This window comes from Mycteria americana, chromosome 9 (genome assembly GCF_035582795.1).
Source record: "Mycteria americana isolate JAX WOST 10 ecotype Jacksonville Zoo and Gardens chromosome 9, USCA_MyAme_1.0, whole genome shotgun sequence".
Lineage (NCBI taxonomy): Eukaryota > Metazoa > Chordata > Aves > Ciconiiformes > Ciconiidae > Mycteria > Mycteria americana.
The window spans coordinates 22,683,505-22,707,320 of NC_134373.1; the positions used below are offsets into that span (position 1 = coordinate 22,683,505).

At 36.2% G+C, this 23,816-nt stretch overlaps 1 protein-coding gene across 11 annotated transcripts in view; it reads right to left on the bottom strand.

Annotated features, from left to right (window-relative positions):
* The window catches only part of B3GALT1 (beta-1,3-galactosyltransferase 1), a 225,931-nt gene that overhangs the window by 119,536 nt on the left and 82,579 nt on the right, over window positions 1–23,816 (bottom strand). For 9 of the 11 annotated variants that reach the window (XR_012777093.1, XR_012777092.1, XR_012777091.1 and 6 more), the window contains one exon: window positions 4,389–4,528. The exons of 1 other annotated variant lie outside the window; for it this stretch is intronic. The gene's annotated coding sequence lies outside the window, so the exon portion shown is untranslated. Of the gene's footprint in view, window positions 1–4,388; window positions 4,529–6,956; window positions 7,054–23,816 lie in introns of those variants that run through there. One more of the 11 variants, XM_075511761.1, reaches the window with a different exon arrangement.

Consider the following 23,816-nt stretch of genomic DNA (forward strand, 5'->3'; position numbering starts at 1 on the left):
TTAAGATTTCTGTCCTCTCTGAAATTCTCTTAAGATATTGTCACCATTCACCCCTTGGTTACTTAAAAACTGTGGTTAGATAAAAATACTTGTGATTTTCCTGCTAAATGTAATTGAATGGTCTTCCTCTGAAGCATAACAAATTTTTGGCCTATCTGCATTTTCTTAAACTGATTGAAGACTTTGAAAGTGTACACATATAATATAATCAATATTATCCTATAATACTGTCATGATCAATTAATCAAAAAAATTAACTGCCTAAATGAATTGAACTAGCAGAAAAAACTTTGTCTGTCACGAGAGAACTTTGGAACATATTTCTTTCCTTGAGTTCAACTCCTAAAATCTTCCATTTATTATTTTCTTGATGTTTTCCTGAGTTGTTCCATGTGAAACTTGAATAGTTTGTAAATTTATTAAGAAATAATAGAAGTAATAATTACCATGTTATGATAAGATTTTAGGGTGCAGAATTCATACTGAGATTCCATTTCTGATATTTAATGGAACATTTTTATCTTTTCAGAAGAACTTACTAAGTATTTTTAAAAAAAGTTATTTTTCCCTTGCCAATTTGAAACTGCTGCACTGAAAATTTATCATGAGATAACGCATTCATTTATGCTTGTTGTCAAGGTAACAGAGTTTGTCAGAATAACAGAAATCAAAGTACTTAAAATGTAGTTGCAAATTCTCAATTTATTAGGGTAAGGTAAACACTAATCCTGTCAAACACTAGTTATCTTTCATTAGTATGGAATTGAATACATTGTTAGAAGGAAAAAATATACAAATATTACTCTTTTCTAATAATACATAGCTTTCCTTTAAAGAAAATAATAATAGACAAATGTTTGCTAATTCAGCAAGTATGTTGACAACATGGAGGCTTTAAACTTGAGCTGTCAGTTAACACATATTCAAGATTCCTACTAACTTAAAAGGGAAGAACACCCTTGAGTACAATAATGAGAACTGGTTTTTTCCTTCCCTTCCCCCCCTCCCGCCCCTTATCTCTCGCTGAATAATAACCCTCATTTAGTGACATCAGTCATTTTTGCATCAACCTTTTTTATGGCTGGAACAGAAGATTATGTGCGGAACATGCATGAGTGGCATTCAGACTGAAATGTGTGAAAACTTCATAGGTTTTGATAATACAGTGGAAAACGTGTCACGAGTTGGTGTTAACATTAGCTGAGAAATGGAAATGGATGCAGTAATTTGCACAGCAGTTGCAGTTCAGCCCCTCCTGCCATCACTGGGCTGCAAGTATTTACAAATGTAAACCAGTGCAGTGTCAAACCTTGAGATTGGTAAATGGTACCCAGTGGGTTTTGGTAGTGAGTGCAAGGAGAGCGAAGCTTACAAGGGCCATACAGCCGTGACCATGTATTCATTTTACTCTGAGGTTCTGTAATCTTTAAATGACATTGAGTCACTTGGATGACTTACAAAAAAAAAAAGAAATTATCTTCCTAATAGCTGGTAAAAACTAACAGGAAAGCGAAATGCATAATCCATAATAGGAAGTACTGAGAGTTACTAGAATTTCTCTGATTTATTCCTGCTAAAGATCTGGCTAAAGGGAACGATCTTCTACTTTTTGGCTGCTCAAACTGAACACTTGAATAGATGATAGCTTTGAAGATGTCGTCTGAAGTATTGTACAATTAGCATGAATAATTTTAAAATATTCTGTTCCTGTAACAGATTTTGAAATGCCTCATCTAATGGACTATGGTATTTAAAGCCAAACTATTCCAAAAACCAGCAAGCCTGTATATTTCCATTATTTGGTATCACAAAAGTTGTCATTTAAAATTTAAGTGGTGACTGAATAATAGCTCCCAAAGAATGATCTAACCTTGCTTGGATTTTGCTTCAGGGTCAGACTACACCTCCAAGGATGGCACTGTAGAGTGGGAAGGGTGAAGCTCAGTTTACTGGCATGGGAAGAATTGAATTTGCAGGCAAATACTGCCACATGAAATACAAAGTATTTTTTCACTGCACCTATTTTCCTGAAATCTTGGCGAAGTTTTGGCCATGTTAATAACAATCTGCTTGTGAATTTTGATATATTGTAAAAGGAAAGCCTTTTTAAATTTAGAGATGAAGTTTGTTTTGGAATTTCTTAGGCCCTGTGAACAGCTCACTTATCCTGATATCACATTGACACCATTAATTTAGTATTCTTTTACTTTAATTGTTTTCAGCAAATACTCCCCCCCCTTTATTGTTCTAATCATTCATTTGATGATTTTATTATAGCTGTGCATATGGACTCTCATTTTTAGAGATTACTGATTTAATGTTTTCTCCAGCCTACCCCATGTGAAACTGTATTTTTGATGTAAAACCATATTATGGTAATGTGTGTAGCATTGCATATAGCATTTGCTGACTTTTGAGTCAACCTGCTTTGAGGTTGTTTGTAGGCTTTTACATATGGTGACTGGCAATTTCTTCCTGTTTAAATATTCCTGATAGGAGTTTATTACTTTTCAGTAACTGGAGAGTAGTATAGCACACATTCGACTCTCATATTTAGTTCCATCTCCATTTCAGTTACAGACCTTATTGCTATAATTAAGAACTATACCATTTGTGCTTATTATTCTATAGATCTTGAGTGTTCTGTTCTCCTTTCACTTTTAGCACTCTCCCCAAGGTAATACAAAATAGTAACATGCCATATGGCAAATGGAGTCAGCTGTATGGAATGGAATCACACAGCGTCTTTTATCATGTAGCTTTTACAATATGACATTCCCAAGTTTGAAATTGATGAATATCACATGTCCTAGAGAAACTCTAGTTGTATGATGCTGCTTCTCCCATTAGAGGCACCCTTGCTGATACTCTGAGCCTTTTTTTAACATAAATGCAGCAGCCATCATTTTGCAAGAATCAACAACATACAAAGGAACAGGCAGAATGTATCAATGTGTGGTAATCTTACCAAACTGCAAAAAGTTAGCATGAACACAATATTGCATTATCATGAATTGTGCAACATATAATTGATATGATGTAACAGTAGTAATGAGTTTTATGTAGTTTGGGAGGCTTGAGTGGGGATTTTTGTTTGTTTGTTTTTAATGCCTGTAGAACAGGACTCCTGGGAATTCATAGAATGTGTTATTTCAATAGTAAATTTCCATAGGTTTGGAGTCAGTCATCTGAAACACGCTGTCTGGAGGCATTAGATGCTATTCTATGAAAGTTAAAAACAAGCATAACACAGGCATTTTGTAGAAGGGTTAAGGCACTTCTACAAAGCCAAACTCTAAAGGGAATTCTATTTTGTGGATATGCTAAATGGATGCGATAAGCTGATGATATTACTCAGAAATGCGAGACCCTGTAAATAACCATTTCTTAATAGTTGACGTGTGTTGGTATACCGGCATCTCACATTAGCTTTAGTTTTGTGAGTTGAAGGGAGAGGTAAGGATTAAGCAGATAGATAGGCAAATGATGGATATGTAATGTTTAGTTATGAGTATTTCTTTCCACCTTATGCTTGTGGCAAAAACATAATTTCAATCCATTCTAAAAGTAACTATATCTAAGAAGTTAAGAGAATGTTTCTGTCACAAACAATTGCATCATGTAACATGCAGTTAGCTTAGCTTCCCAGCTTGTTCTAGGCTGTAGAGCATGCACAGTCTCCACCACATTTACTGCTCCCACTGTGTCACTACAGGTGGTACAGCAACTTTTCTCTGAAGCAGGGGAGCAGAGGAGCAAAGGATGAATTGTTGCTCGCTGTTCCTCCAGCTTTGCTCTTTGGTGAATATATTTTTACTCCTCTCGAGTCAGGCTTAGGAAATAGAAGTGTGCTCAAGCTCTAAATGAACTTTCCACCTGTCACCAGCGGAAGAAGGGAGAGGTAGGTCATAACGCATGTTGCTTGTCTGCAGTGCGCATGAAATGCCCCAAGAGATTGATACTAAGGTAGGATGATGTAAGGTTTGAGAACTTCGAACTGATTTGTTGAGAAAGAACAGTAACACACATAGCACAACTCTCTTTTACTCCTTTGTAAAAATATTACTTGTTTGATTTTCTGCCGGAAATAGTACAATGTTTTATTTAAATAAAATAAAATGAAATGCTGAAAATGGATTTTATTAAAAGAAATGTCAAATACCAGTATAGTAAATATTTGCACTGAGGGTAATGGCCATTTTGCTCAAAAAGGAAATTCATTGTGTGAATGGGTTTAAGTAGGGTGTTAGTGTGCGTGTGTACATATATCCATAGACACATATAGCAGTAATTCTCAGAAATACTAGGAAGGGCAAGATAAGCATAAACTATTTGATACAATTCTTTGTACAATTTACATTTTATACAGAATCACCTGAATTCCTTACCTGATTTTTTAGAAACTGCTCTGTCTTTTTGTCCTTAATTTTTCTTCGTTGCTTATCTGCATCATATCTACTGCTGTTCTCGACTGTTTGCTTGCCTCCTTGTCACATATGAAACCAGTGCAGACTGTATATTGATAAACCTGCATTGACAAATATCCATGAGTTACATATGGGTAAATGAAAGACTTTTTTTTTATTACTCTTCTTTCTGTCTTCCATGAAAACAGAGATAGAACAACAAGAGACTTGGGGTCAAGTTCTGAAGTAATAAGTTTGCACATGTGAATACTGCCATATTTTTATATTGCTAACCACTTAAATCCATGCACAAAATCTATTTATATAATTACTTTTTTCTGAAAAAAATGTGGCAACACAAACACATAGAAATAATATGTCTTACAACACAAAATGTGGGCTTATGAGAAACAGAAACTACTAGTGTTTGGCAAGTTGTCCTTTGGAAGCCCAAGCAACACCTTCAGAGTGACCAGTCATATTTAGAAGTGCCACAGACTAGTTTAGTTGCAGCATTTATCTGTTTTCTTTTAGGCCTGATCTTGAAGTTTACAACAAGGTGCCTATCCGAGACACCTCTGCAGGGTCCAGTGATTTTCACAGAATTCCGATCAGGCTTGCAAGAATTATCCTTATATTGTAAATGGCAATTTTCTAAATTGCAATTTAAAGGAGGTTTGTCTGTTTCCTTTTCTGTTTTACCACTCTTTGGTGGGTTTTTTTGGCCAGGACTTATTTCCTGGCTTTTCCTTAATTCCTAACAATCCCTCCGCTATCTCTTGTGCCCCTGTTCCCCACCTTTGCTTTTGAACAATCATGTCTTTAGGCAAGAGTTTGTAAATTAAAATTGTATTATCTTGTTTTATGAACTTAGCTATTCCCAACATTCTCATTTCTAATCCTCTGACTTCCTTAATTAAGTCCAAGATAGTTATAAACACCTGTATAGGGAATTTGATAATGATTATTTGAAATCACGTATTTTTGTCATACAGGCAGGTATGAAAAATAATTAAAATTTGGGAACGTATAATGGTGCCAAGGAATTTTAATTGAATTAAACTGTAGCATCTTGGGACAGCTTTTCTAAAATTAAAAGCATATCTTTAAAATAATTTCTACATTCATGGGGAACTTATTTTCTTGAGAAGGACAACAGCCGTATTTGTTGGCCCTTTTCCAGTAGGATTTATGTCCGAATGAAGACAAAAAGCAGAGAAATCCTTAAAATGGCTTCCTTTAAATGATGAAAATATTTCTACCCTTTAATGCACGGAGTCCTTGAGTGTTCCATCTCAAGGACTGTGCAAGCTTCTGCATAAGCCTGCCTGCCACTGAGCCTGGACTGGCAGCCTTCTGTGGCTCAGAGACACACAAATATAGTACAGTGGACAGAGCCCTGAATCAAAGATGAACTTAGCCTTACAAGAGCAGAATTTGGCTCCATGTTTCCCTTTGTCTCACTGCCAAAGAGCTTTACATATAATAAACACAGTCATCAAAACTCACTTATGACAAGTCACAGTTAGCTTGTGCATCGTTTATCGCAGAGTTCTGCGATTAGTCACATCTTCGTATACTTTAACACGTAATATGTGTTTCCTTAGAGCATACCACATTTTATTAAGGTGTCCAGCTTTTCACAGGGAGGATATGAAATGAAAAGCATTCTTATTTGCCTGGAAATTCATGCCATACACCAAATACCATGTTTTCTGTGATTAGTTAGCAGGAACCATCTGTCATGCCCCCACCCCCACAGTGCTGAAGAAGGCAGAGACTGAAGGTGAGAAGTATATTTACTTTTGACAACAAAACCAGCTGTTGCCATTACTTTTAGCTGTAAGGCAAACATGCTGGAAAAGGTGACTATCTATTGTGATTCTAGTGCACTGGGACCAATGATGACTGCTGATGACAGCAAACCTCTTAAAATCTGGAGGAAAATTGCTTTATGGCTTATGTCAGGAGGGCATGTACAAACACAGCTCCAGCTGGGAGCTGGAACCAAGAAGCAGAAACTTCGGGCTAGGAAAGTATCAGGATGAGTTCAAGTAAGAATCTCCCCCTTCTCCTGCCTTCCTTTTGGTAGCAAATTATATTGGAAAAGAGAACTATTTTTCTCTAATGATAACACAAGATTCTGAAATTAAGCACAGCAGGTAGAAACATCCGGCACAGATTTAAAAAGATATTGCATATTCATATGCTGAAATGTTTTCCAGTGCTGACAGCTAACTATTCCAAGTGGAAAAGGTACATGCTCTGCTGTTGTTCATTCTCTGCCAATTTCCCTTCATAAAACTCTGGCACCATATTTTGGGGGCTGTGTACTCTAATCTCTGTGATTCTTACCATCATCCATCAGACTAAGAAAGATATTTACGGAGCCAAATCATTTTGACTTTGAATAGGATTGCAGCAAATAGGTATATTTTCAGAATTTTTGAGAAAGGGAAAAGGGGTATTTCTTCACTAAAAACACTTTATTGCCTTGTTACCTTCTTTCCTATTGTACAAGGAGAGCACTGTGCTATGGTGTGAACATACCTAGAGCATATTTCAGGAGCAAAATATAAACATTGGCAGCAAAGGGCACTTTATGCAAATGCATTTCCTGAGTGATGACTCTTCCTCCCTGATGATTCTGGCAAGACATAATAATTTGGGAAAATAAGTGGAGTGGCCTGCCCTTCAGCTCTTTTCTCTAGAGCACGTACATCCTCTTGCAAATAGGATTATGGCAAAATAAAAGGTTCATTTGGGTGGGAGCTTCTTTTAAAATATGTTCAATATATCACTGTAGAAAATAGTAGAGATAAAGCAGAGCTATAAAAGACACACTTTTAGGAAGAGAAAACAGACCATCATGCCTAACTCTATATTGCACTAATTTTCCTTTTACAGCCCACCTGTCAGTCCTGTTATCCTTGTCTAGAAAAGAATTTACAGTAAGTCTCTGCTTCAATCCGTTTCCATGGTAACTTCATTCTGTTTTAAAACCTCTACATAAAAATGGCTTGGTTAAAATGATAATGAGCTGGAGTGCTTGCCCATACCTGAACTACACCTTTCCCATTGCTCAAAAATAATCAGATAGGGGTGTCGCTCCATCTGCTCTAGTTCCTTTAGCTTCTACAACACTGTCTCACTAACCAAGTCGGATCAGTTTCTTTGCCATCTGGAAATCTCAGTTTTCAGAGACATATAGGGGTCAGGGTGCTGACTAGTGTTTACACATTACATGCTGTGAAGTAGAGTAAAGCATGTTAGGGTCTGCAGTCTTGAGTTCACTGGGGAAGGATCCCTCTATGTGTACAGTACCTACAGCGGGGCTGAAAGCTCCAAGGACCATAGCATCTTTTAAGAAATGAACCAGAAGAGGCAGAGTGTCTCCCTTCTAGAAAACACTTTTCACAAAGGTAGGAAAAAAATTTCCCGTCAGGCCAGACCAAGGGGAAATAAAAGTTCAGAAAAAACAAATGGAAGTTTTAATTGATTCTCAGAATCTTGTGATACTGTCCCATCACTGTAGATATGTATGTTTTATCTGACCTTTAGTTATCCCTCATCCTAGTTTCAAGCTCATCTCTTGCACTCATAACTTCTGATTCTCTGGCCCAGTTTGACTTTGACAGTCTTTTTCATAATTCTGATTACTTCTTTATACTGTCTCACATCTCATCTAGGAAAAAAAAATCAATATTCTTTTTTATGTAACTTAAATACTTCAGTGATAACACAAATTTCAGTTACAGGGAAATCTTAAAAGAACTTCTAATGTGGATCTTGCTGATAGAGCTCTTCAGCAATTACTCTGAAAACTTGCTGCATTTTATAGAAGATGACACCTTCCCTGTGATATCAAAAACTCTTAAAATTCTGTACTAGATCTGCTCTTCTAAGTTGTATCGGGTAGCTTAATATTTGTATAGGAAGTTTTTTGTTCCATGGGAGTCACTGATAGAATTTATGAAAAATAATTTTACACTGCTGTATCTTCCAGGCAGGCATTCCAAAAGCTGCTGAATGTAGGTATACACTACTTAATTTACAACTGAGTTTGTCCAAACAAAGACTTGTTAAAGATCTCATGTTTCAGCATGGGACAAAGCAATATTATTTTCCCATGATAAGTGGTTGCCCAGTTGGTCCCTATTAAGCATCTCAAATAACAGAAACAAGTCCATGTTTGCATTGTGTTTCATAGTTTGGATGGTACGAGATATTGCCACCTTGTCCTTAGCAATACACAGACGGGCACACTGCTCAGTGATTTTTCACACCTTCTCATTTCTGAATGGCACTACTATGCAAGGTGTACACATGCTATATCCTTCACATGCGTTACTTATGTATAGACTAAATTTTGATTGTCATCTACTGATTCATCTAGGTAATATGGTTACCTTGAAATTCAGTTGCAATTTAAAAGGAAAGAATCAGTATCCTTGTCCCAAACCAAATAATATGGGTGTACTAGAAGTTCAATTTAGACCTACAAAATTCCTCCCAAAACAACTTGAAAAAACAAGCTTTCAAATGCATTTTTTCCACCTCTTATTTTTAACTAGCAGTCTCATTTACTCCCTTATGTCCTAACACTGTCCTTTAGACATTAATTTCTGAGGGCAGGGCATTGTCAAATCAGGGTATCATAAATCTACTGAATTCCTTTCATCAGTCATGGCAATAACATCTTCACAGTACTCCTGCGTGTCAGTAAAGTATGACCTTCTCTGACTGATCTGTGCAGACTATGCTTAATCGAATTGTGCTTTTCCAGTGAGCATTTTAACTTTCACACAATTATTTTTTCAATAGCTGATGTCCAACCAGCTGGTCTCCAGTTTCCAGATGAAAGAATAAATAACATCTGATGCTTTGTTGATTGAAAAAAAAGTAGTTATTTTTAATCCTTTTAACCCCTTTAACTCAATTGAACAATTAAATATGCTTACACTTTCCATGGTTTTTTATTCCTTTCATAATCCTTTGTATAAAAAGGAGGACTGATTCTGTGTGTCTTTTCACCATTGTAGCATTATTGATTCCATCGTGATGCTAATCTGTGCTCCAGAAATACTGTCGTTTGATGTGAAAAGTGATCATACTAGTTGGCTGCTTGAGATGGGAAATTTTTTGTTAGGCATGGTCTTTAATACAGTTCTTATTGTATTTAATTAATCTGCTAATTACTGTGTAGTGCAACAGGCTATATTTTCTTTTTCCCTGAATACTGTTCATATGTACAGTATATCAATTGTTAGCTGCAAAACTATCTCAAGTGTATCACTTGATATTTCTGCCTCTTTTAAATTAAGAGGGTCTTATTTCTTAATTTTTAGCTCGTTATGCTGACTTAACTTTTAAAAAAAGTCCTTTCTTGATTCCTTTTTATTTTGAAATGTCTTTTATCATCTTATATTAATTATTACCAAGTATTTGAGAAATACCAGTATCTATTACTAATTTAGTTGCTTGCTGGTAGGAATTCCAAATAGTTAATCTCTGTGCCTTAAATAATTATGGGATTTTTTTTTTTGCCTTTATAACTATGACTACACTCATGTGCTGCTCTATACAATTTTTTTTTTTCATTTTGCATACAATTAATAAGATTTTATTTAGTACCTATTTTATCCCTCACTGTTCTTTCTGAAGATATATATCTTATTTTGAAAGCTAGTTATATTGTGATTCAAGTAGAACAAACCTGTCTGGATAAAATAAAAAAAGCTCAAATATTCATGCATCCATGAACCTTCACATTATGAATCTCAGACACCTCTGCTGATGAAGGCCGAATGGGCTATGTATAAACAAGTATGTAACATGAGAATCAGTAGCTTGTAAAAAGTTAACTGTGCCTGCATTACCAGTTTGCTGCCATCCGTAGTATATGTTTTTGAGTTGGATGAACTTTGCAATGGTAATCTGAACCTCAGCCTCCCTCTTTCCTGGTCCCAGTATCTCCTACATGATACATCCTCCAAACGTCCACATTATGTCCTAAACTTACTTTCAAGATATCTCTCTTTCTCTGATTTTATTCTCCTTAGGCAAAGTATCCCCTCTCCCTGATTACATGCGAGAAATCATGTTTTGAAGTGTGCTACACAGAAAGAGATCAACAGAGGAATACCATCGTGAAAGTTACAGCAGGGGAACTGAAGATGCAAAGAGAGGGAGTTTGGAGAGTGTGAAGGAAGGAAAGAGCAGTTCTTTGTTTCTTGTCTCTGCCTGCTCCTGTGAGTAGCACAGCCAAGACAGGAGTTTGAAAGCAAGTTTATCAGGATCATTAAGTTGCTTGCTGACCAAATTAACAAGGCAGAAAACTGAATCAGACACCTTCTCTTTGCATACGTCGTTTGTTTTGAGTCAGAACCACAGCATGTGAATAGTCTTACACTCTTTCACTTCTGCTGTTCTCTTGCCTCCAGCCCTCCTCCTGACAGAGGCACTGGCCTATCTGGAAGTAAAACTTGTTGCACTAAATGCTCCTGATCTTTATTGTGGTGAGTAGTAGATGAGAATTTTTTTATCATGATGCAGGATAGGAAAGAGCAAATAGATGCAATGGGCAAAAGAGCTAAGAGCTCAAACCAAGCCTTCAGGCACACTTCAGAGAACACCAAACCCTGTTCTGTTCTGAAAGGCCAAAAGATTGTGAAGAAGTTCATTTCAAACTAAGGTCATACCTCCTCAATTTAATTAAGAGGTTCTTGTCTCTAGAAACTTTTGTGATCACAATTCACACATGGGACTAATCTGATCAATAATTTTTTTTTTTAGCAGAACTGTTTTTAAAAACATGCACATTTAGATCACACTAAAATTAATTTTAAAAGTTCCACCTTATTTGGAAGATAACTGGTATCAGTGAAAATAATAAGCAGAAACATAATGTTTTCATGTCACCTAATAGCACTGAATAGGTACATATATTTTCCAAGTTTCAAAGTAGGTACATATATTTTCAAAATGAGTTTGCTGTCTCAAAGTGACAAAGACATGGTTAGCCATTAGGTCTGGATTATAACAGAGTTAAGCCAGTGAGTAGGGCTCAGGGAAACTCAGGTTCCTTGCATGGCTTCTGGGCTTTTCCCTCTTCTATAAAAGGGAGACCATGAGATTTCCTTAATTTGTGCAATGGTAAGAAATATGTTCCAGACTCTGTGATTCCCAACTATTATAAAGAAGACTGAGAGAATTGCAATGTATGTAAGTACCTAAACAGGAAATAGAAAATAAATCATACTTATTTTCTGGTTAACTGTTGAAACAAAATTCATGGAGACTACCCTTTAAAATCCAAATCTCCCAACAGGTGAATTGGAGTTTCAGAGTGTTCCCGAAATAAAACTCAATAGCAAGGGAGTTACTATTAAGCAGGCATCCTTTATTACAGCGCTGGGCAGCACTGGGGATCGCTCCACCGTAAGTGCTCCGACAAACAAGCAAGATCGCAGAGGTTATATGTTGCAAAATACACATATTCATAAGATTAATTTATATAAACATGAGATTTCTTGGAACTCATTAATATATGTAAATGTCCCTGACGCATGCGTACTTAAGTCCTTAGGTGGTCGTTAGGGATCCTCTGGTGGTCGTTGGAGGAAGTTGGTAGTCTTCATCACTCTGACCACTGACTGAACTTTGTCTTGACGCATGTTCAGTCCATCTTTGTCTTGCTCATACCTTCCTTGCATATCCAAAACCAGGTGGTTCTTGTGTGGTTTCTCCTTATCAGCCCCAGTCCTTTCCAGGGACACAGGGCCTGAAGAATTCCTTTTTATCTATCTACATTGCAACTATCTCAGCTAACCAAGGATTTAACACAGGCAAAGCATTCTTACTCTAATGATTAGGTCAAATAAAGAATGCTCGTTAGCAATTCTACTATCTAAGCTTCCTTACTTAAGGCCAACAATACTGGCAAGCTAGGCTAAATTATTTGTGAAAGGGAAACTAAAAGGAAACATTGAGCAACCAAGATATTTACAACATTTCTTTTTGTCTTTGGGGATTTTAGCTCTTTTCACTGTCATAATTTTACCTTGATTTACTCAAAGATTTGTGGCTTCCAATGTGAAGATTTTCAATGACATTACATAAATTAATCTAGCTTAACGTATTATTCTTAGAAAATTTATATCAGTTCCCTGATCACTCCATTTCTAGAAAGAAATGCGAGCTTCCTGTATTACTTTTAGAAGTATTGTATAAACAATTCATTTTCATCTGTGTGCTGAGAATCTGGGGTTTGGGGGTTTATTCATAAAATCCAAACTAGCTTGTTTGATTTTCCACCTTTCTTTCCTTCTTTAAAAAAGTATAATTTGAAGGAAACACAAAATCGTATGGAAGAACTCAATTTGGGCTCTTGAGAATATATGGCAATTACTTTTCCTTTTACAAAGGCAAAAGAATTAATCTTTTCTAAATTACAGGTGTGAAAAGAATCAGCTATGGAGGCGTATGCCTTAAGCTTTATAAATATGTCTGCTTTTGATTTCTAAAGATAATGTAAGGAATAGGGCAGCTACAACAAAAAAAGCAGGTCAATCAAGGTAACATCATCAGTCTGGGTCTGGCATTGTTCTAGAAAATAGGGCAAATATTAATCTAGTGTAGAGAATATTCTGAATTCCAAGGTTACGTATGCCATAGATATACGGCTGATTCACCAGCTTTGAAGTCCAGAGTGTGTTATAGATGAATATGCTTTTAAACTAGAACTAAAACTCAAGGCGAAATGGGTTTGTTAATTTTTGCTAAGATGTCAGTTTAGTCAATCAGAACATTTCTTAGAAAAATAGTATTAGGATGAAACACAAAGATTTTCACAAATCTTCCAAGAAAAACTTGTAAGCTTCCCTAGCCACATGTATTTCCCACCACCACCCCCAAAAACACAAGTATAAAATCAAGACATATTTAAGACAGTGTAACCTGTAACAATTAAAGAAGTTCAGCTTTAAAAAGTAGAAAAAAGAAAAAATGAAATAATTTATTGTGAAAAAGTTATGGTAAGGCTCTCCAGAAAAGCAGAATCCAAAACACATGCTGAGGAGCTGGCTGGCTGATCTGAGTCTCGTAAAAACACTAAAAAACCAACCAAACAACCAACCTCTAAAGCAAGTAACAGTCCTTTGTATAGGTGATGTTCTCATCTTTGTGATGTTCAGGTGTTTTCCTATCAGAATTTTTCTACCCTACCTTCCCCCTCCCTCCCAAAAAAACCCTTGAAAATCTCTAAGACTCCCTTTAATATGTATAAAATTATCTTTCTAGCATCTCTTTTATACTGTTAAGCTGCCCAGTCCTTTATTCTCCATATTCAGAAGCTTCAACAGCTAGGTAACTTCGTTATGTGTGACTTTCATTAGGAAGACACTCTAGTTAGTACTTAGTAGATCAAAAGCCCTCTGAATTACTACCCAAACTTGTTTTGATGGAGGAATTTAAGTCTAATAGGCAAGCATAAAAATGTGGGTTTTTTTTTTTTAGCAATTTTGTTTCAATAGTAGCATAGTAGTGGGACTTTTTGTTCAATTGTGATTAGATTTTTTGTTATTTTTGTTGAGCTTGATTTGGAGGAACAGAACGTGCAAGACTAATATTTTGGCTTAAGAAGCTTAGTCACTCGTGTGAGTTCAGTACCTTCTTTACTACCATAAAATTTACAAAACTAGTAATTTTTGAAGCTATGAAAATTAAGCAAAATCAGCCATGCTAGACTTACAAACAACTAAAATAATTGATTTTTTTTTTTTTATAAATAGGCTCTTTTCCATTTCCAAATGAAGGATGTAATATTCTCAGCAATGCAAAAGTTAGATTTTTAAAAGTAAAGAATGCTGGGGAGGGGGAGTTGAGAGAGAGCATTCACCCATCCTTCAAATATAATGCAAGAGTTCTGTATTTTTAAGGTCATTTATCATTGTTATGAATATCCCTGACGGCTGCCTAAGATCAATTATATTTAATGTAGTCTATTATTCCTCACTAAACTTCAGCTCTTCAGTCCTACAGTAATACATTTTATTAACAATTGTGAGAGGAAAAACAGAGTTTTGGAATTTTTAAAATGTAGAATTAAAAAGAAAAATCATGAAAACAAATGCTGTATTTCTATACACATGTTCATGGATTGAATTATGGGGTTTTTTCCTCTTAGGTTTGCTTTTCATCTCTATGAATTTTACATTGGGAAATCATTTTGTAGCTATTTTTTGTGTCTGATGCCCAGATGGTATAAATTAGCTACATTGACTTCACTGATGTAGTATGGATTTATATCCTCATGGAATGCAGAGCATATACATATAACGTAGCATCGCATAAAAGCTTTCTCATTTAGAGAGATTATCTGTCTGCATGAGAATTTCAAAGTACTTAGTATCTTGGACTAAGGACTCAGAACTTGGTGGGAGCTTTACCATTGCCTTCTCTGGAGCTAATGGGGAATATTCACACTACCCAACTTTAGGCTACTAGCTCAGATCAGATGATTACACAGAAATTTAGAAAAGCTAAAGTTGATTTCTTTATGGTCCAAATCCTTATTTAACAGAAAAGAAAGAACTATGTTCTGTTAAGCTCTTTTTTGAAATTCAAATTATGTTTATACCTTAGGGAAAATACTAACTAGAGGCTAACATGGCTTGCATGAGCTTCAGATGATTAACCTACTTTATATTGCTTTCACCACACTGCATTGGTTAATCATTATCTTTTAGCAGTGTCTTTAACAATTAGGTAAAACAGCATTTATCTTTTTTCTATATTTAGAAGACCTTACACAAACTAATCTTATTTTTCCTTTATTTTCCATTATACTTGCCATATGGAATGTGTATAGTAGAATTAATGTGAGAAAAAATTCAGTCTCTATCCTTGACTAGGTTCAGATGAGTTAATTCTTTCTTATCTTTACTCTCCCTTTAGGCCCAGTGTCCATTACTGTTGAGTGAAATACTAGGGGTTTTTCACTGGCAATGAACGGACTTTAAAATTCAGACAGGCACTTTCCCAATCAGAATTTGTTTTATTAGCTGATGTTTTCCTGAAGCATTAAGACAACTGATTGGGAAGTCTGGTAAAGAGAAGACATTCTTGAATATTCTGTCCAGAATGAAACAGTCAGTTATTATGGTAGTTCTGTGAGACAATCCTGAGTATGTGTGACGATTATATGGTGTGTTTCAGCTCATAAAACAACTATACTAAAGGCGGGAGAACTATTGGATCATCAGTTATTATATGTTGGCTTTCTAATGGTGGATATTTTGGGGGAAAAAAATAAGAGTTTTTCAGGTTCATTTCCAGGCCTACCAGCTGCAACACTGCAGCCACAGCACAATTAGAGATATCTAATCTATCTACTCTTCCTTTCATATATTTCAGGGACATAAACTTTGGTCTTCAGCTTTTAAAGATAATATTTCAGAGATGTTTTTAATAACTGGTGTTGGAATGATTTTTCAAATGACACGGGAATTTACAATGGCCAGTTCTGCTATACTTGCAATATATTTGCAATTCACAGAGGAATCTGATAAAGGGACTTTTATTGTTTCACTATAAAGTTTTCTTTCTGTATCCTCAGATTCTCTTATAAAACTTCTAGTATTTTTGTAAGAAAAATACACTAGCTAATTCTTACAACACTATGCATACTCGAACTGTAATGTCATAAGTGCTATTTTTCTTTTTAATTTGTTTAAGATGCTAAACTAATGAAGAATTCAAAAGTATCTTCTTTAATGCTTATGCAAAAAGGCTATATATAAGAAAGGAATATACAGCTGTGCTTATTAGTATGTCTCACTGTACCGAGTTTTTTCTGGTAGAAAACTAAGTCAACTTATTATTAAGTAGAAATATTATTAAGTGGAAATACATTTAGACATCCCTGAGAAAACATTTTGGAGCAAAATAAATATAAGCAATTTATAAAATTGTTTATATATAACTAGAAGATTGCAAAGAAGTTTTTTTCTCAAGGAATGCCAGCACAATATGAGTCCATGTCATTTCCTTTGAGAGAAGGTACTTATCTATGCACATTATCAGGGCAGAGTCAGCCTTTAGTGCCTCAAATTAAGGAACCAATGATGATGGAGTACAGAAAAATGGAATAGCTGAGAAAAATATTAGGTTTAGGCCCATGTACAATGTGAGATCGAACAGTAGATTTGATTTCCATTCAACTTTGTGCTGAATTCTAAAAAAATACCTAATTCTTGTAATTCATGGGAGTATCAGGGTAAAGAAAATAATTTTCCCTGGACTTCAGACAATTACCTACTGACATTGTCAACAGTAATTCACAGGAATAGTTGCTCTTTTTTTTCCATCTTCCTGTACACCATCAAACAAAAATATCTCTCTCTCCCTAGAGAGACTTAGTTACTCACAAACTTAAATATCTACTGAAAACACACAAATCCCTGACAACTGTTATGTGGCACAGGAAGAGAGCAAAAGGCATTGTGCGACATCAACATGTCCTGCATCTAGAATAGAAGGAATGTTAGCTGGTAGAAGTGCTCAAGTGACTGAGAAAGAGACTGTACCACATGCTATAAAAGGAGGCAAATGAAAATCAAGAGCTCCTGCCTGCCTGATTCTGTGGTAACAACTTCTTCACCTAACTCTAATTATTGATTAACCTTGAGCATGTAACCGTGAGGCTCTTGTTGCAGACCATAAGGTGCCTCAAAACCACTCAAAGCATCACTGTACTGCACCCAGCTTCCTGTCTCCAGCGGAAGCATGTGGATCTTAGCCATGAACATAGGCCTATCAGACCTACCTGCGCTTAAATATCTACTTTATTTACACTGCCTCTAGGTGTCCAGTGCTAGAAGAAATAGAAATGTCAACTGAATAACTAAGACAAGGATATATTTGTGATGGCAAAGACTGGCTAATTTTGGAGAGCTTTTTGCTTACGAGAATCCCACCACATCTAAGAAAAGAATTGTATCTTGGGAGCATTTAGTAAAAAAAAAATTCCCACATGCAGAATCATGCGTAATATTCTTTTTTTAATACTGCTTCTCCTAATTCAAAGATTTCAGTGCCACCTTTTTAACATTTCTCAAGGCCATACATTTCAGAAACTATGTGTTTAAAGATGTCTTTCCCAGCACTGTAATAATAGAGGATTTCATTAGCAACATTTAGGAGTTTTAAATTATTGCTGCAGAAACAGATATATTATAGTGCACAAAGGAAAAGAGAATAGTTTTTCCCCACAGCAGATTCTCAGTGTATATTATATGATTCATAGGGAGAACAATCATGTAAATGAACTATGTTTTTCTGTTTTAAAAGATTTAAAGCTAGATTTATTTCCAAATTAAGAAAGTGTTATCAAAGTAAAAGACAAAATTCTCACCAGCAAACCCCCTACATGAATACTAAGCACATACTGTATATTATGCATGCAAGCAGCTCGCATTTGAAAGGTAAAAAGGTGGGGTTTTTTAACAAAGAAACTGTGAGGAGTTGCTGTAAATTCTTGAAGAGACAAGACTGGTCTTCTAATGTGACATAATAAATACCTTATGATCCTAAGATTTTTTTATATCTACACAGACTATGTGCTAAAAAGAACTGTCAACTTTCTTTTTAATCCATCCATCCATCCATTCTATTTCATTTTGCTTTGATTTGACTTTACATGCCTGCTAGGCCTCATTCATTTAGTACAGACTCACTCTTCCACCTCCCGCGCAGTTTCGTGCTCCTTGGCCATGGTGCTAGCATGTCATGTATTTCCTGGGCAGCTCGTCTCCTGATCCTGGACCAGGCATGCTGGAGGTAGCGGATCAGCAGATGTGTCAAATAGTTTTGCCCGCAGTATATTGTCCTGGAACAGGACAGAAACAGCAATATTGCGTTTCAATGGGAAAAAAAACGTTGCTAGCTGTGGAGAGGTTTGTTTGTGCAACCTCCCTTCCAGCCTTGGATTCTCTCCACGCAGAGCGATGTTATTGCCCTGCCATCACTAACTTCATTGGTCAGATTTGCAAAACAAAGGACATCGCTGTGCTCGATTTGAGTCTAGGCTTTTAAGCTGTGCCAATATTATTTTAAAATTACATGCTTACTATTTAACAATGAAAATAATGTAAAGCAATCTACTTACTAGCTGCTCCATTTTTATCCTGCCCATGATCTCTCCTGTCCTCTTGTGTACTGTGATTGCAGCTGGAGTAACTTTACATTTGACAGCTCAAACACTGACTATGCATCTGCTGCAGAAAATAACTTTATGTGGGATGCACAATCTATGTGGGAGCCCATAATGCAGGTGGTCAGCTCACACTGAACTCTGTGTGGCTTTGCCTAAACTACTGCCTATGCCTTGGCGTACTGACGCTTTGCTTGAATATGTTTATGCAAGCTGCAAGCCTACTTTTAACCACCTTGTAGACATGGCCTCAATAGTAAACCTTTCATAACAAAACAACTCAAGATTTGAAGATCTGAATGGTAATGTTGTGCCTCAGATGCTACCATGACATTATCTTATAGGGATAAAAAATACATTCACCAGTAAAGTAGTTTTCAGCTCTAAAATGCTGTAGTAATGCCTGTTGGAATAAACTACATTTCAGGTCAGTACTAATCCACAGAATCCTGCGTATTTTTTTGTCTTTACTTACAGTGTGTGATGTAGCGCTCTCTGTCAGTACTTTTGATATGTTTATCGTATGTGATTAACAACTAGAAAGATTTCCAGCTGGATTCTCAGGTGGAAGAGGCAGTCCAAACAAGCATACTCTAAAGCTGGAAGTGGCTACAGTATAAATCTGTGTCAGCAAAAGTGAGGTATTTTTAGCTAGCTAAGATGGTGTACCAAAGTTGCAACTATGTTTGTTTTAGTCCTCCTTGTTGAGGAACAAACTGTCAGAAATTCTCACTTCTGTGGAGAAGCATCTAGTTTCTGTGTCCCACTGCCAGGCGTCTATCGATCAGATCCAGTGGAAAGTACATGTTGACTTTTTGATATTTCATTCCTTTCTATGAAACAAAGGTTCCATTTTCAAAGGTAATATATAGTCTTTAGCAGTTAATCTAGAGTATGCTTTATGGGTTCTGTAGGCACTACATGTAAAAAGCCAAAGGTTAGTAAATGCTTGTTGTAATTCATCAGTTAGTATAGTATGTGATCCAGTACTCTAGGTGTGATCTGTTGAGGCTAAGTTGTCCTTCAGGCCAAAGAAGTAAAAAAAAAAGTTAGTATCACATTTGGGATAGCTCTGGAGACCTAACTGTTGGCTTGTCCACACCTTCATACTCTCTAATCATACAGTAGATTTCCCACCATTTCAAGCTGAAAGATGAGTTCTGTAGGGTATTTTCAATCTCTTAACATTTTTCTTTTGAATTTTATGACAATATAATATCAACATGGTGAAACTGAACTATGACATGTCCCCAAATGGCCTGACTCTATCAAACCTTGTCCTCCCTGAACATGTGTCCATACTGAGAATGAGACACAAGGTATTTATTGCCAGAATCTGAGAACTGCTTGTATGGCACCTGCCTCCACCTGATACCATTTCATCTCTTGCAAGTATTTGGGTACCATCATGCTGCAATCATGGAATTTAAGCTTACATGGTCTGGGAAAGCTTCTGCATGCTCTTTTTCCCTTAACTTCTGTGGCACAGTTCTCAGCTGGTGCATATCTTTTTGTCCTCCCAAGTGCAGGTTTATCAGTGAACTTTAAGATTTCACATCCTGTCCATAAAATTATTGCAGCAGCAAGGTAACAACAGTGTATACAGCTTATCAGCTCTTTGTTACTACAAATGCTTAATTGGCTTGATATCAAAACATTTTTAAGACAAATAGAAAAAGCAGAACAAGAATTTGACTTAAAACATAAAACAATTCAAACAAAACCAAACCATTATTGGACTGATTCTGACATGGTTTAGAATTGAGAAAGAAATGTAAACAGACCTATTTACTGTATATTACTAAATATTAGAACAGAGAACATGCTGTAGCATCATTCTTAATGTACTGCATAATGAGTGGAAGGAGTAATTGGCACTGGCTGTGACTTCAGTTCATTGTTAGCCTCAGCCATTACTGTCTGAAGTTGCATTTTAGGCTGAATGCTGACTCTTCTGTCTGTGGAGAAACTTTCTGCTCACTCTAATTAAACTGGATAATGCAATTTATGAACTGTTTCTGGATCAGTGCTCTTCTTATTTTAATGGAAATCAATGAAAAATAAGTAGGCTTCCACAGGAGGAAATAAAAGTACAAACTCAATCTCAGAAAAACAGCCCGTGAAGATTTGTCAAAAGTAGAACACACTGGTGACCTGCAGCCTTTCCCGGGCTTAATGCACAATACTTGCCTTGGAAATGCTAATGGCCAGATGGTACTATTTTATGCTACTTTGAAATGAGTTATCAAATCCTGCTGCTAGTACACAGCCAAATAAGCCAGAGTTTTAGAATAAGTTATCAAATCTTGGCACTGGTGCACGGCCAAACAACCAGAGGTTTTATGATAGAGTGCTGTGGAATGACCAAAACAAGTATCAGTAGAAAGGGAAACCAGAACAGTTCTGTGACTGCAATTACAACAAAAAAGGCTGCAGCTTCCTTCCCCAGTGCAGCAAATCCAATGTTTTGATTCTAGGTTCTAGGTTCTAGCAAACTCTTTTCCAACATGTTTTGCTGTTTAGACTTCCCTTGCAACTGGAAGATATAACAGTGCCTACTGAGAAACAGAAATGCAGCACCAACTTACAATTCTCCTAGCCCTTCTCCAGTTTCTTTCCCTTTACCTGTGCAGAGAGAGCTTTAAATGATTTGTGTTTCTTCTGTGGCCTAAAGCATTCTTCCTTTAACACTGTGAATAGCTCCCTGTATTAATCTGGAGAGGCATCACTTGGGTAGTAGCGCATGATATGTTGCTGCTAGAGGAAACCAAGTGGGATTTTGGACAGTAAAGCAGAAATTGGGTTGCTTTCCTAGTTTTAATGATGTTCCTGTTCAGAAGTAAGGCTGTTTCTTATTTGTTGGCAGAGGGTGTGTAGGTCTTTTTTAAATATTGTCATATGATGCAATAAAGGTGGTTTCCACTTTCCAACATGTGATCTAATTTGGAGTAAAATATTAATAGGTTTTGTTGTGAACCAACATTTCCACAACCTTGAAGTTGCTATGATAACTTTGTTGTCTGGGAAGCTAGAAGAGCCCAAACTTTGTGACTGTGTTCCAAACCTGTACTGAAAAAAATCTGTACTGAAAAAAATCTGTCCAAATTCTAGTTTTAAAATTCTGCAAGAATCTTTCATAAACAGACTCTGAATATTTCTATCTCTGTGACTCATTTAATGTGTGCACTTCATAACTGTCTAGGATGTTTAATGATAATGCTTAGGTTTATATGGAGACTTCAGCAAATTGTAAACTAGCAGCAAAATCCTTTCAGCCCTGCAGGAGCAGCAAGGTGGATGATGACAAAAGTCATGTGTAAACTGCACAAGAACTATACACATCATTGTAAGGGGTTGGCAGGGAAGAAGGCCAGGCCCCTATCTTTAGCTACAAAGCCCAAGTAGAAGACATCTTTAAAAAAATACTAATCATCAGGTCTCAGATTCTCAATTCCAACTCTCTATCTGTTGCTGCCTTTGTCAGTTCCAACTGTTTTCCCCAAACTATTTCTCCCCTGTGCACTTTTTCATGCCACCTAAGCCTCCATGAAATTAAAATGTTTCAAGCCATTAATTGCAAAGGCATAATTGGTTTTCCATGATGTGAAATGAATTCTACTGAAACATGGAATGTTTAGAGGACAAAAAAACCAGTCAAAATTATCTGTTAAACTTTAAAAACGGTAAGTTGATCTTAATATTTTATATGATGACACATACTTCCTCAATAGTTTTGAAATTTTCATTTCTTAATAACTGAGATTTCATCAGCTTGAGTTAGCTCATATCTCTTCTGTATGGCAGTATTTTCTGTTGCCATCTAACACCCCTCCTGACAAGAGGAAGGATCTACTGTTTAGTGTTGAATAGTGGGGAATTAATAGTGGGGAATTAAGAAATTCTTGTGAAAAGCTTTTTTAATTATGATGACAGCATTCAGGTGAAACAATAACAAAAGGATTTCTTTCATGAGGATCAGACTTGCCTTGCATGAAGAGCTGCATTGGGGTATGCCTAAAATAGATGTCCATGATTCTGTATCTGCCTGAGGTTGCCACCAGTTCACCTGAAATAAGAGGCTTCCTGGTGTTTCTCTTAGCATGTATCTAACAATTTAGTCAAAGTCTAATCTCAACAGTTATTATCTACCTTAGTTGTGTCACCTCCAAATGATCCTTTAAATATTTATAAAGTAAAACGTTTTAACATGACAAATGCAAGCAAAATTCTGTGAAATTAAAAAAAAAAAAGAAGACATTAGACCTAGACTACAGATTCCATAACAGTGTGTAACTGATTTTCCCAAGATGAAGTGAGGGAGTACTTAGTATACCTAAACATCAGATTTGAGATAAAGTTCCATGAAGTTACTCACCTTTGAGTGGAAAAAAAATGGCATTTGAATTCTGATGTAGCTGCTGCTTAAAAATTGGCTTTATTCCATTGCAATAAATTCCAGAAGCCATGCAGAATATAGATCCCTGAACTCTTACTCATCTCTGCCCTTGTATTTGTCATCCTCCTACCAGAAATAATTAGAGCCATCTCAAATTCTGCATCTTAATCTGACTCAATAATTTCCATGTAGGTTTTACCTCCCAGAAGTCTATGATCTTCAAAGCTATTTCAGCTTGTCTTAAGAAATCCCGTATCTTTGATCATATTGTTTCAAAATATATCCTATCCTACCAGTAAAAGGAAAGTAACATTTAGAGGACACCTTCAGGTAATTCAGAATCCTAAAACAATATAAGCATAATTACTTGGAGAAATACAGATCAAAACAGGGAGCCAGTGCTCTTGTTTCTCTGTCAAGGGAAGATTTTGCAAAGGAAAGAGCCCTTTATGACATTTCACTTGTGTCAATTAACCATGTGGTGTCATCTTTCCGTGTGGCACACAGAGGCTGAAGATTTTGCAGAACCAGAAAGAAATCAAGGACATTCTTGCAGAGATCCTAAACTATGTCTTATGTCCTGCATACTTGCACTTCTTCTCTTTTTATTCTGTCTATAAGTTTGAAAAAGGTTTCTGTGGCTCAGGAAAAACCCAGTGAAAAAGTTACACAGCATTAGCTTGGATACTTAGAGCATAGTATTTATTTCAATGGGAACATGCTGTATGTCATTCCTGTTGTACTCTCTGCCCTGTGCCTGTGTCTTTGTTCCCTGAATCCATAGTGTCTCGTGGCCCACAAG